The sequence below is a fragment of the Bos mutus genome, chromosome 27, assembly GCF_027580195.1.
Source record: "Bos mutus isolate GX-2022 chromosome 27, NWIPB_WYAK_1.1, whole genome shotgun sequence".
Taxonomy (NCBI): Eukaryota; Metazoa; Chordata; class Mammalia; order Artiodactyla; family Bovidae; genus Bos; species Bos mutus.
In genome coordinates this window covers 19804512-19816861 of record NC_091643.1, presented here as the reverse complement: position 1 = coordinate 19816861, position 12350 = coordinate 19804512, and the positions used below count along the sequence as shown (strand labels likewise).

General features: G+C 45.1%; 1 long non-coding RNA gene across 2 annotated transcripts in view; it reads left to right on the top strand.

Moving 5' to 3' along the window:
• LOC138985931 (uncharacterized) overlaps positions 1–12350 on the top strand; it is a 111684-nt gene that overhangs the window by 35615 nt on the left and 63719 nt on the right. For both annotated transcript variants that reach the window (XR_011462858.1, XR_011462859.1), the window contains exons 2-3: positions 1297–1617; positions 3454–3520. This is a non-coding gene — a long non-coding RNA (uncharacterized lncRNA). The remainder of the gene's footprint in view (positions 1–1296; positions 1618–3453; positions 3521–12350) is intronic.

Here is a 12350-nt window from a genome sequence, read left to right as displayed (position 1 = left end):
CCGCACTTTAGGGCTGTCTCTGACCACCTCTTTAAAGAAAGTCCATTTCCCTCCCCATCACTTCATCCTGTTTTGTTCTCTTGCTAGCCCTTATCTGAAATTCTTTTACAGTTTTCATTTGTTGGCTTGTTTCCTCTCTTCCTGCGTGAGAAGGTGAGATCATGAGCCTAAACTTTATCTTGTTCTCTGTTGTATCCCCAAGGCCAAGTTGAAAATTCTTTTTTTTTTTTTAAACTACAATTCCCTTTTTTATTTTTAAAACTTTTTTATTATCATTATTTTTTGGCTCTGCCGCACGGCATGTGGGATCTTACTTCCCCGACTAGGGATTGAACCCAAGTCCCCAGCATTGGAAGCACGGACTCTTAATTATTGGACCTCTGGGGAAGTCCCCCAAGTTATTAATAGGTCTTTGTAGAAGGCAGGAGCAAATCTGTTTCTCTTTCCCCCATCATGTTCCTATCATGCTAAACTTCTTTCTTCAAAAGTGCCATGCCATGCCATCCCCTTCATGTTCTTTGCTCTGCCAAGAAGGCCCCCTTCCTTGTTGCAATTCTACCTAAGTTTAAAAACAGCTCAAAAGCTGTTCCTCCTCTAGCACTACCCTGGAACTGAGCCTGGAGCTACTGTAGCTCTTAGCCTTGTGCTGACTTCCTTTATCTGTCTACCCTGTGGGTCGGAAGGGATCCCAGATGTCAGGGACCAGACCTTATTTACGTCAGTCCCTGCAGGCTTAGCAGCACAAGTCTGACCTAGTGGGTGCTGAGGAGTATTTGTGAATGAATGTGCTGACAAAGAATGTCACCTACCATTTCAATAAGAAAAAGGATATTGAAGCCATCAAATCATCAGCCACTATCGTGGTCCCTAATGGTGCACCTTGAGGGGAATTCAAGATGCAGGGGGCGGAATTCAAGATGCAGGGGGGGAATTCAAGATGCAAGATCCTTGCTTGCCACCAAGCTACCAGCCTCTGCAGCCACCCCCATGGTGTACCCTGAGGGGCTTCAGCAGAGGGAAAAACAGAATACCTGCCCTAGACTCTTATCACTAAATTCATTAACTTGAGATGTCTGGTTTTCTTTAATTAGCAGTAATCTTTTGATATTCTGACTACCTGGGTTTTTTTGTTTGTTGTTTGTTGTGCAAAAAAATGCCTATATTCCTGACTGCTCCCTATCTCTTTGGAAGAATCCCTCAGAGCTACCTGAGATGCTGTGTCTGGAGCTTAAGTCTTCAGTAAGTCTGCTGAATACAACAGAATTCTCACTTTTTAAGTTGTGCCTTTTTTTTCAGTTGACGAATGATTTCCTGCAAAGCTCTTGGATAACCAGACGTCTCTGTGGAGACACAGCCCAGCAGACCCTCAACTTTTGGGAGACTCCGTTTACTGCCGTTGTGTCTCTGGAGGGGACCTCCCTGGTGGCTTAGTGGCTCAGATTGAACCGGAGATGCCGGCTCAATCCCTGGGTCAGGAAGATCTCCTGGAGGAGAAGATGGCAAATCATTCCAATATTCTTGCCTGGAATATATCGCGGACAGAAATTTCTGGAGGGGACCTGACTAGGGGAGACTGTAATGACCATCTGGGAGTAGAAGATATTGTCTGACTAGAAGGTGAGCAGGTGCTGCTTGCTGCCCTTTGGGTGAGGGACGCCAGACCCTCAAAAGCGTGTCAATCTGTCTACTATTCTTTGGCCTTTTCTCAATCAAGTTGTGGAACAGATTCCCATTCCACAGTTGCTTGCAGCCCGAGAGCTGTGGAAGAACTGGTCACATTTTCAAGTATTGGTCCCCTGGGTCGGAGAAGGCGATGGCACCCCACTCCAGTACTCTTGCCTGGAAAATCCCATGGGCAGAGGAGCCTGGTGGGCTGCAGTCCATGGGGTCACACAGAGTTGGACACGACTGAGTGACTTCCCTTTCACTTTTCACTTTCATGCATTGGAGAAGGAAATGGCAACCCACTCCAGTGTTCTTGCCTGGAGAATCCCAGGGGCGGGGGAGCCTGGTGGGCTGCCGTCTATGGGGTCTCACAGAGTCAGACACAACTGACGTGACTTAGCAGCAGCAGCAGCAATCCCCTAGGTCACAGATTCCACTGAGACCCAGGAGAAAGGTACAGAAAGGCATGTCAGCTTCACCTGCTTCAGGCACCATTTTCGGGGATCGCTTGACCGAAATCTGGCTGGAAGAAGGGGTGCCCACAAATGATCAGGTTCTTCCCAACCTGTTTCTGATTCTCTGGTGAGTTAGATGTGAAGACAAGTATGACAGTTCCCCTGTTAGCTGCATGTGAGCTGTTAGGAGACTAGTCATTTAAATTAATTTTTCTTTTTAAAGAAACTTAAAAAAATGTTTTTTTGATATGGACCATTTTCAAAGTCTCTATTGAATTTGTTACAAGCTTGCTTCTGTTTTATGTTTTGGCTTTTTGGCATGAAGCATGAGGGGTCTTAGTTCCTTGACCAAGGATGGAACCCACACCTCCTGCAATGGAAGGTGAAGTCTTAACTGCTGGACCACCAGGAAAGTCCCTAGTCATTTTTATTAGAAACAGTTATAACAGGGCAAAACATCTCCACATGGTACTGCTAACTTCCACTCACAGGGGATGTTACTGAAGAGTTTTAGAATGTAGAAGAGATACCCTAAACCTACAGACAATGGGGGAAATAACACCTGCAAAACAAAAATAGCATGTGTAACTGTTTTTTGATTGAAAAATGAATTTTTTTTCTGGTTTGCCAAGGATGTGGAAAATAGGAAGCTCAGGATAATAGCATTTAAGTAACTAGCCCAGCCTTTGGGATGAGTTTTTAAAGTCTTACATCCTGGGGGATTCAGTGGAGAGTTTGATTAATGGAGCAAGATTTCCTAGAGGACTTGATGCTACAGTTCTGGTATTTTTAGATGTTGGCATCTCCAGTGAATGTTATAAAGGTTAATATAAGACGATTCTTCTTGGGTTACTCTTTTGATTGCCTTCTTTATTGTGTAGGATTCCTCCTTTGTTTTAATGCCTCCCAGAGCCTTTTATGTTCTTCTGTTTCCATCTTATGTCATTATGGCTTTATCCTATTTCTCCTATTAATTTAAAATTCTTTAAGGGCAGGACTTGTAGCTCAGTTATCTCTACAGCTCCTGCATCATTCAGCACAGAGGTAAGAATTCAATACATTGACATCTTAGTAGAAGAAATATTCTGTATGTATTATAGACATGTGGCTATAGTGTAAGACAGAATGTTATAAATGGCAAGAGCGGTACAAGCACAGCAGGCACAGGGAATTCAAAGGACCCAGAATTATAACCTGCTATCACATTGTTTTGTGCGACAGTCATATTCTTTGACTCTCCTCTGTGTAATGTCAGCTCGTCTCTACTGATATTTATGCCTTACAGCATCCTCTGTAGAGTATCGACTCACCTATACTTTTTCTCTCCTTCTAGGAAATGAACTCCATCTATCATGTCCTATGGGTCACTTGACGCCTTTACAATGTCCCCCGTTGATAGGGTGAGTATATAACTTATCATCCAAACAAAGACAGTTTGGGGACTAAAAAAACGTGCTGCTGCTGCTGCTAAGTCGCTTCAGTCATGTCCAACTCTGTGTGACCCCATAGACGGCAGCCCACCAGGCTCCCCTGTCCCTGGGATTCTCCAGGCAAGAACACTGGAGTGGGTTGCCATTTCCTTCTCCAATGCATGAAAGTGAAAAGTGAAAGTGAAGTCGCTCAGTCGGGTCCGACTCTTAGCGACCCCATGGACTGCAGCCTACCAGGCTCCTCCATCCATGGGATTTTCCAGGCAAGAGTACTGGAGTTGGGTGCCATTGCCTTCTCCAAAAAAAAACGTGCTATTTCTCCTTAACCTGGAGCTACAATCCACAATGTCAGTCAACCTGGAATGAATGATCATCCCACTGATGGGAAAAAGCCTCTGGGATTATTTCTGGGATATAAGCCTTTCCAGGTACCCAAGAGTCCCCTTCTCCAACTACCTGCTTTGCCTTCTCAACTGGTTTCCTATAGGTGACAGACTCTTAGCTTACTGACTCGTGTTAATTTAGATTTTTAACAAATATTATTTACTAGGGTTACATACAGAATTCTCCAGGCCAGAATATTGGAGTGGGTAGCTGTTCCCTTCTCCAGGGAATCTTCCTGACCCAGGAATCGAACTGGGGTCTCTTGCATTGCAGGCAGATTCTTTACCAGCTGAGCTACCAGGGAGGCACTTACTAGGGTTAGATGCCCTAGTTTTTGGTTTTGTGTTCTTTTTTTTCACCCTGCTCAAATAGTTCTCTTCAATACTGAGATATGCAGGGTTAAACTTTCCTTCCTATAGCCTTTGTTCTATTCAGTACAATAACGCCTTCTGTGAATGGCCCAAGTGACTTCACTCTTACTTCCCTACGCATAAAATAAACAGGATGCAGCCTACTTTAGGAAAACTTATCACAAAAACGTGAGGCATCTCATTTACTAATTTTTTAAAGTTATAGTTACTTGGTAGGGGTGGGGTGGAATGGTAGGGGTGGAGTGAGGGGGAAAGCGGGAGAGCCGTGGGGATACAGCACATCTTCTCAGGGACTCCTTTCAGGAACACAGTGCAGGGATTTACAGACCACATCAAGCACTCTGGAACTAAGCCAGTCTGCATGGCTCTGTCCTTGTATCGGTGGGAAAGGGTTCGTTTTGAATAGAAGTGCCTTATACGCTGACATTTCTCAGTGCTGTGGGATATAGAAAATGTGCTTTGTCGTCATTTTTTAAAATTCCAAATTGTGTGACCCCGAGACCTTCGGCACAAATGGTCTGGGAAGAAGGGTTGGGAATTCTCTGGTCCTTCGAAGTCCCTTGCTCTGTCCTTAGCAGCTGGGCTTCTCCCTTCCTGTAGAGAGAAGTCGGTCTGGCTGCTGCTCTTAGTGGACTTTGTAAGCTTCTTGCATGGGACCAGGGGGATTTTTAAAAATGTTTACCCTCTCCTTGCCAAGCTTTCCAGACTGTTTGAGATCTAAAAAAAATTTTTTAGTTTTTTTTAAAAATAATTTAATTAATTTATTTATTTAGGCTGTGCTGGGACTTTGTTGCCGTGTGGGCTTTTCTTTAGTTGTGGTGAGTAGGGGATACCCTCTAGTTTTGTTCGGGCTTCTCATTGCAGTGTCTTCTCTTGGGGTGCATGGGCTCCAGGGCACGTGGGCTTCAGTAGTTGCGGCTCGCAGGCTCCAGAGCACAGGCTCAGTAACTGTGGCGCACAAGCTTAGTTGCTTCACGGCCTGCGGGCTCTTCCCAGATCAGGGACGGAACCCATGTCTCCTGCATTGGCAGGAGGATTCTTTACCACTGAGCCACCAGGGAAGCCCCTCTCCCAATTTTTTTGTCAACTTTTTATTGTTCAGAGTTCTCTTAAAGACAGCTCACCTAGGATGTGGGTTAAACCCTAAATGATAAAAATCCATGTCTTTATGACAATGTAGCGTTTGCTTACTCATCAGGGGTGAGGGATTGGGGGAGGGAATGAAACTGGATGGAGCCCAAGCAATCAGCCATGACTTTTCTGACTCCGGAAACGTCAGGGGCTCTAGAACCCAAAGAGATAGACTGTAAAAGTTTAGGTCGCTGGAAACTCTGAGCAGTGTTTACTCACCCGTGAGACAGGCACTCTTGTTTCCACAATGTGTGGACAATGGTATCAGAGAGTGTTGACTCAGTGTGTGTCATGTAATATGCACTGGGTTTATTTTTTTCTGTATCCTCTCATTTAAACCTCACAAATACTTCATGAGGGAGGTATTGTTATCCTCATTTCACGGATGAAAAAATAGAGACTTAAAAGACTAAAAATGTAGCCCCAAATCCCAATTAAACAATCAGCAGCACCAGTAATTGGATTCCAGTCTGGCTGACTCCAAAGCCCTACTTTTAACTGATGTACTCCACCATACGGTAGTAAACAGGAAAGTGAGTCTGATGTTCACGTAATGTAAACATTCTGCATGCCATATTGAGGGTCTGTACCTCTGAACAATGCAAAACAACACACTTTCTATCGCTTCTGTTTGTGGCATCTCTGAATTTACTTCACTTGGCTTTAGCCCTGCAAAGGAAGTTTATCTAAAGGCATACACGGCAGTAAAATAAGCTACATTTTTATTTCTTTAGAGGGTGTGTTGGGTGAATACTAAAGTGGTGAAGCAGTGAGGAGCCCACGCACCACAGTTAGAAAGTAGCCTCTGCTCCCCCAAACTAGAAAAAAGCCCATGAGCAGCAATGAAAACTCAAAATAAAAAATAAATACATTTTTTAAATTAAAAAAGTAATGGTTAAGAGGTGCAGCTGCCCTTGTTCAAGATTGGAACTTATGGTCGATGGTGGCCCATTTCTTCTTTTCTGGAAAGGCTCAACCTTAGCCTACCCAGATTAGGAAAAGCCAGTATATTTTCTGAAGAGATCCTAGAGTAGCATCCATCCTACTGGAATCAGATATATGACTCCCTCAAGAGAGAAAAAATATCATCCTTCTTGTTGAAAGATTGTATATGGAAAATATTTTAAAAATCTAGCAGTGGGTTTGGGTTGCTGATTTTTTAATGATCAATCTCTTTCTGGGCCAATTCTGTATTCAGTGTAGTCAGATATGATCACGTGGCCTTGTGATCTCAGCTCTACTCCCTTAGGCACGAATGAGTGCTTGAAATGGTTGAATGTTCCTGTCACTCCCACCTCCGGGGTGTAGGAGTTCCCCAAACCTGCCCCCTTCCTTCCCGCCCACTGCCCTCTCCCCCTAGCCCAGTGGATCACAGGTACCTCAGCACCTTTGGTATTATTAGTTATTACAGTATTACTAGTGACGAATCACAAGGTTCAGACTTTTTTTTTTCCCTCCCAAAGCAATTTACCCTCGTCTCCCACTGAAGCTGCATTCTGACTGCGGGATTAAAAGTAATTAAAAACATTTAAAATTATTTATTAAAAATTGTTAGTTGCTGTGTGCAGGCTTCTCCTTGTAGTGGCTTCTTCTGTTGCAGAGCTCAGGCTCTAGGCATGCGGGCTTCAGTAGTTGCAGCACATGGGCTCGGTATTTGTGGCTCCCCGGCTCCGTGAACAGGCTTAATAGTTGTGGAGCATGAGCTCTGTTGCTGTGCGGCATGTGGGATCTTCCCCGACCGAGGATGGAACTCATGTCCCCTGCATTGGCAGGTGGATTCTTTACCACTCAGCCATAATGGAAGTCCCCAAATGTAGTTTTGTTGCTTTAAATACTCCATATTTTCTGCATTTGGTATGTGATATTTTACAATCGTGTGCTTAGTCGCTCAGTCATTGTGACTCTTTTTGACCCCATGGACTGTAGCATGCCAGGCTCCTCTGCCTATGGAATTTCCCAGGCAAGAATACTGGGGTGGGTTGCCGATTGCCTATTCCAGGGGATCTTCCCAATCCAGAGATTGAACTTGAGTCTCTTGCACTGGCAGGTGGATTCTTTACCACTGTACCAGCTGGGAAGCCCATTTTACAATGACTAAGCCGGTGCTGCTATGTTGTGCTTACTGACTCAGTCTGACCTTGCGACCCATGGACTATAGCCCCCAGGCTCCTCTGTCCATGGGGGTTCTCCAGGCAAGAATACTGGAGTGGGTTGCCATGCCCTCCTCCAGGGAATCATCCCAACCCCAGGGAGAACCCAAGTTTCTCGTATCACAGGCAGATTCTTTACTGCTTGAGCCTCCAGGGGAGCCCAAGAATACTGGAGTGGTTAGCCTATACTGGAGTGGGTAGCCTATCCCTTCTCCAGGAGATCTTCCCAACCCAGGAATTGAACCTGGGTCTCCTGCTTGCCTTGAGAATCCCAGGGACGGGGGAGCCTGGTGGGCTGCCATCTATGGGGTCGCACAGAGTCGGACACGACTGAAGCGACTTAGCAGCAGCAGCAGCAGCAGCTCCTGCATTGCAGGCGGATTCTTACCAGCTGAGCTACCAGGGAAGCCCTATTAAGCTAGAAATATTATTAAAGATTTACATATTCTTGAGTCTCAAAACTAAAATCTCTTTACCTGCCATGTATTTGAAGTGTGTGTGTGTGTGTGTGTGTACACCTGATTGTGAAAACCTCCCATCTCGACTTTCATCTCTGTTTAATTTGCTGATAGGTTAAATTACTTATAACATTATACCCATCAATTCTCAGATAGGGGCCACCAGCTCTTTGCTCTTGTTAGTGGAGAGTGTTCATTGATGTGCACCCTGAATAGGAAATTTATCCACCTCCTTCAACATTCAGAATGTACCAGAAGTTCCCTCCTAGAAACAAAGTTATCAGTTTCTTGAGTGTTTTCCCTGAGATTTTTCTTGTTTATTTAAGCATACACACACACACACACACACACACACACATACACACACACTGCCCATAAGTTTGGGCCAAAATAAAAACAAAGACCGGAAGTAAAGTGAGGCTGGGGTTGCTCCGCTTGACCTATGTCCCTACCCTGTGCCTTTTTCTTTGGGACCAAGATGCCTGACTTCTGGTTCAGATTCTAATCCCCACAATTTTCTCATACTTCCCTCTTCCAGCTCGGAGAGAAACAGCCACTCCTATTGATTTCTGATCCCCAAACACCTGTTTCTTCTTCCCTTTAGAAAAAGCTGTTTACGGTCACACGATGGAATGGGTACTTTCACAGATGAGGCACAAGTGCAGGGAAAATGGGAAGAAGGGAGGCAGCGGAGGACGAGCGGGTTGACACCCACTGTGGGCAGCACCCCTCACCCTGCAGCTGCCCAGCTGTGTCCTGTGCAACTCACAGCCTGTGGGAGGCGAGAGTCCAGGGGTCCTCAGAACGCGCAGTGTTCTCACCACTCCTACCTCCAGGGCATGGGGGTTCAGCAAGCCTGCCCGCTTCCTTCCCGCCCCTGCCCTCGCCCCCGCTCCCCAGCCCAGCGGATCAGAGGTACCTCGGCGCCTTTGGTATTATTAGTGTTATTACAGTATTATCAGTGATGAATCACAAGGTTCGGACTTTTTTTTCTCCCTCCCAAAGTAATTTACCCTCCTCTCCCACCGAAGCTGCATTTTAGGCAGATTTAAATACGGTTCCTCCTACCAGGTTTCCAAGCCCGCTGAATCACCCGGCTTTCTGAGGAGAGAGGGCCCCGCGTGGCAGAGGGTCTGGTTTTCCCAGCTGACCGGCCCACGTGCGTTGGGCTGAACTGATTTGAGACTCGGGGGCCTCACTCGCAGGAAGTGCACTTGGTTTTCCCAGAAAGAAAAAGTCCCATGGCCAAGGTCACCTGTCTCTTTCTGATGGTGTTTGTCAGCTTCAAACACAGTGACTCATAGTCACAGGTCGAAATAAACCTACTCGCTATCATTTGTTTGAAATGAGTTCCCACCACCTGGGAAGGTTGGCTGCCTCTGGTAAGTCACGTCTCTGGAGCCCGGGCGCTGATGAAATCATTTTTAATGACACGGTCTCTAAATAGCCCAGGCTTGCTTTTTTATCTTGTTTCGGTGTGTTTTTGTTTTGTTTTGTTTTTTGGTTCACGACAGGTCCTTGGCTCTTATTTTAGGCCTCAAATGAGGTGTAGTATGAAAAATTTTTATTCTTTTTCTTTCCTTCCAGAACCGGCCTAGGTGAGAGGAAGGTCTGGTTGGAGGGTGAGTGGGAGAATGTGGAGGTGGGAGGCGGGGGCGGCTGACGTGGGCTCCTGGCATCAGCTCCTGGCATCTTGGGCAACGGGGCTCTTCCTCTGCCCTGAGCATTAGCCACCCAGTGGTGGATGGAATGTTCCAGATGGGCCAGCTGGTGATGTCCTGCCACGTGGGCCCCATACAACAGAGCCTGCAAGGCACATCCCCCTCCCGGGATCTGGTCTTCTGGTGGGAGTTTCAGATCTAGATATTCTGATTAGGCGTCTGAGCTGATGTGTCAGTCATGTCCGACTCTGCCACCCCATGGACTGCAGCACGTCAGGCCTCCCTGTCCTTTAACTTCTTCCAGAGCTTGCTCAAACTCAGGTCCATTGAGTCAGTGATGCCATCCAACCATGTCATCCTCTGTCATCCCCTTCTCCTCCCACCTCTTTCCCAGCATCAGAGTCGTTCCCCATGAGTCAGCTCTTTGCATCAGGCAGCCAAAGTACGGGAGCTTTAGTTTCAACATCAGTCCTTCCAGTGAATATTCACTGGAATATTGATTTTCTTTAGGATGGACTCGTTTGATCTTCTTGGAGTCCAAGGGACTCTCAAGAGCAGAACGACACAATTTAGAATCAGAAATATAACCAGCAAAAGTCAGTTCTTTGGGTGGGTCAATCTTCTGCCTGTCGATTTATGTACTTGAGAAGCCAATTAAAATTTTAAAGTCTTGGTAGAGGCTAGAATCACAGGAAAAGGAGAATTTAAAATGTACAGCCAATTTTGTTTACCCCTCTTGTTACTCTAGTGTGTGTGTGTGCACGTGTGTGTGTGCGTCAGTCTTGCTAAAGTTTCAAAAAAGGAGAATTACAGATTATCTGTTTTGTATTTTAATTACTATTTACTATTATTCTCCAATAATAATAAACAGGCACAAGCTAAAAAATTTAAATAAGATGCAGCGAAAAGAGATTCGTGTTCCCCACTGCATCCCCAGTTCCCTAGTCCCTCTCCACAGTTATCTGTCTCATGCTTCCTTCTGGAGATATTCTCTGTATGTAGAAATGTGTTATGTTTCTTCCACTCCCATTTTATATGTACACCTGTAGTACTGTAGACCCACTGTTCTATGCTTTGCATTTTTGCTTATCATTATGCTTCATACATCTTTCCAAGATGTCTGATTTTTCCACCGTTTGGATATACTGTAATTTGATGGGCACATCTATTGCTTATAATCTCTTGCTATTACAAAAGCTACTGAAATGAACAAATGATTTAAGAGATATTGTTACCATGGAGTGCTCTAGTAAAACATCCTCTCTTTTGAAAGGAATGGTCTTGTCTACCAGCTCCAGTGATTTTCTTCCTGGACACTGATGAACACTGACAGATTCTGAGCACCCCCCTTTTTTTTAATGCTGCTCCCACCACCCCGCTACCCCAGTCAGGTTTCACGTTTACTATTGCCCTTCCTCCTGAGCACAATGCAGTTAATTAGATTTTTGTCTTTTTATTTAGTCTCAGATTTCACTAAGTGCCTCTCTGAGACTGTATCTAGGTTGCCAAGGTTACATTCACAAAGCTTCTCAACCTTATCTTTATAAAACATCGTGTTACTTTTAGGGTTATAGAGTATAGAGGTGTAGTGTGTGTGCACACACACTCATATCAAACTTGTTTAGCTTTCAGGGAGAAGGAGGTTTACACTGCAACAATGCAAATAATTAATATTTGATATCTATCTTTTTCAAAGTCCTGTTAGCACGTTGCCTCCAGAAATTCCTTACTGACCACATTTCTGCAGACTCCAACTGCCTTGCCCTCTTTCGGAACCTACTTTGCCTTCCTTCGGTGCCTTATTAAAAGCCTGTGCTGTCTAACCCTTACGCTATCAGCTTCTTTCCCTCCGAAACATTGGAGCATACATCTCTGAGTATGTAATACCCTAACAAGTACAAAAGTGGAACGTGTAAGCACTAGAATCATGCTATCATCTGGCAGACAGTGCCTCTCAGATAGACGCTCAACTTTCAAAAGCCATGTCACTGAAATATCCAGGAGGGGAGGCGAATCCCTCCCTTATTTCCTTTCTATTTTTAAGTTTTACTTATTTTTAATTGAAGGATAATTGCTTTGCAATATTGTGTTGGTGTCTGCCAAACATCAACATGACCTCCCTTATTTCTTGTTATTTGCAACTGCTGTAACACACAAATCTCCAAGTACGTAATGGCTCTAGCTCACTCAGAATTTATATCTTGCTCACATAACAAGTGGGAGGTTGAGCAGTTCATCAGTGTGACCCTCCTCTGTATTGTAATTCTGGGAACCAGGCTTCACCAGCGCTGCTGTCTCCAACACATGGCTTCCAAGACTGATGCTTTATCAGCGAGAAGGGGAGGAGAATCATGGGGGAACCCTGCATGGCAGGCTTCCGCGGGCCAGACCTAGGAGTGCTGAGCATCCGTTCTGCTCACTTTCTTCTGGCCAGAGCTCTCTTGTTGCTCCCCTAACTATGAGTCCAGGAACTTTAGCCCTTGGCTGGTCATCTACTTTCTAGCAAAAATTATACACTAGGGAAGGGGGAGCCTTGGCTTTTCGTCAGATGCCTAGCTATCTTTCTCTTTAACCATTATCACATTTTTATATATCATCTTCTGAACACACTATTAACACGGCATTGTATTGTATATATATATGAA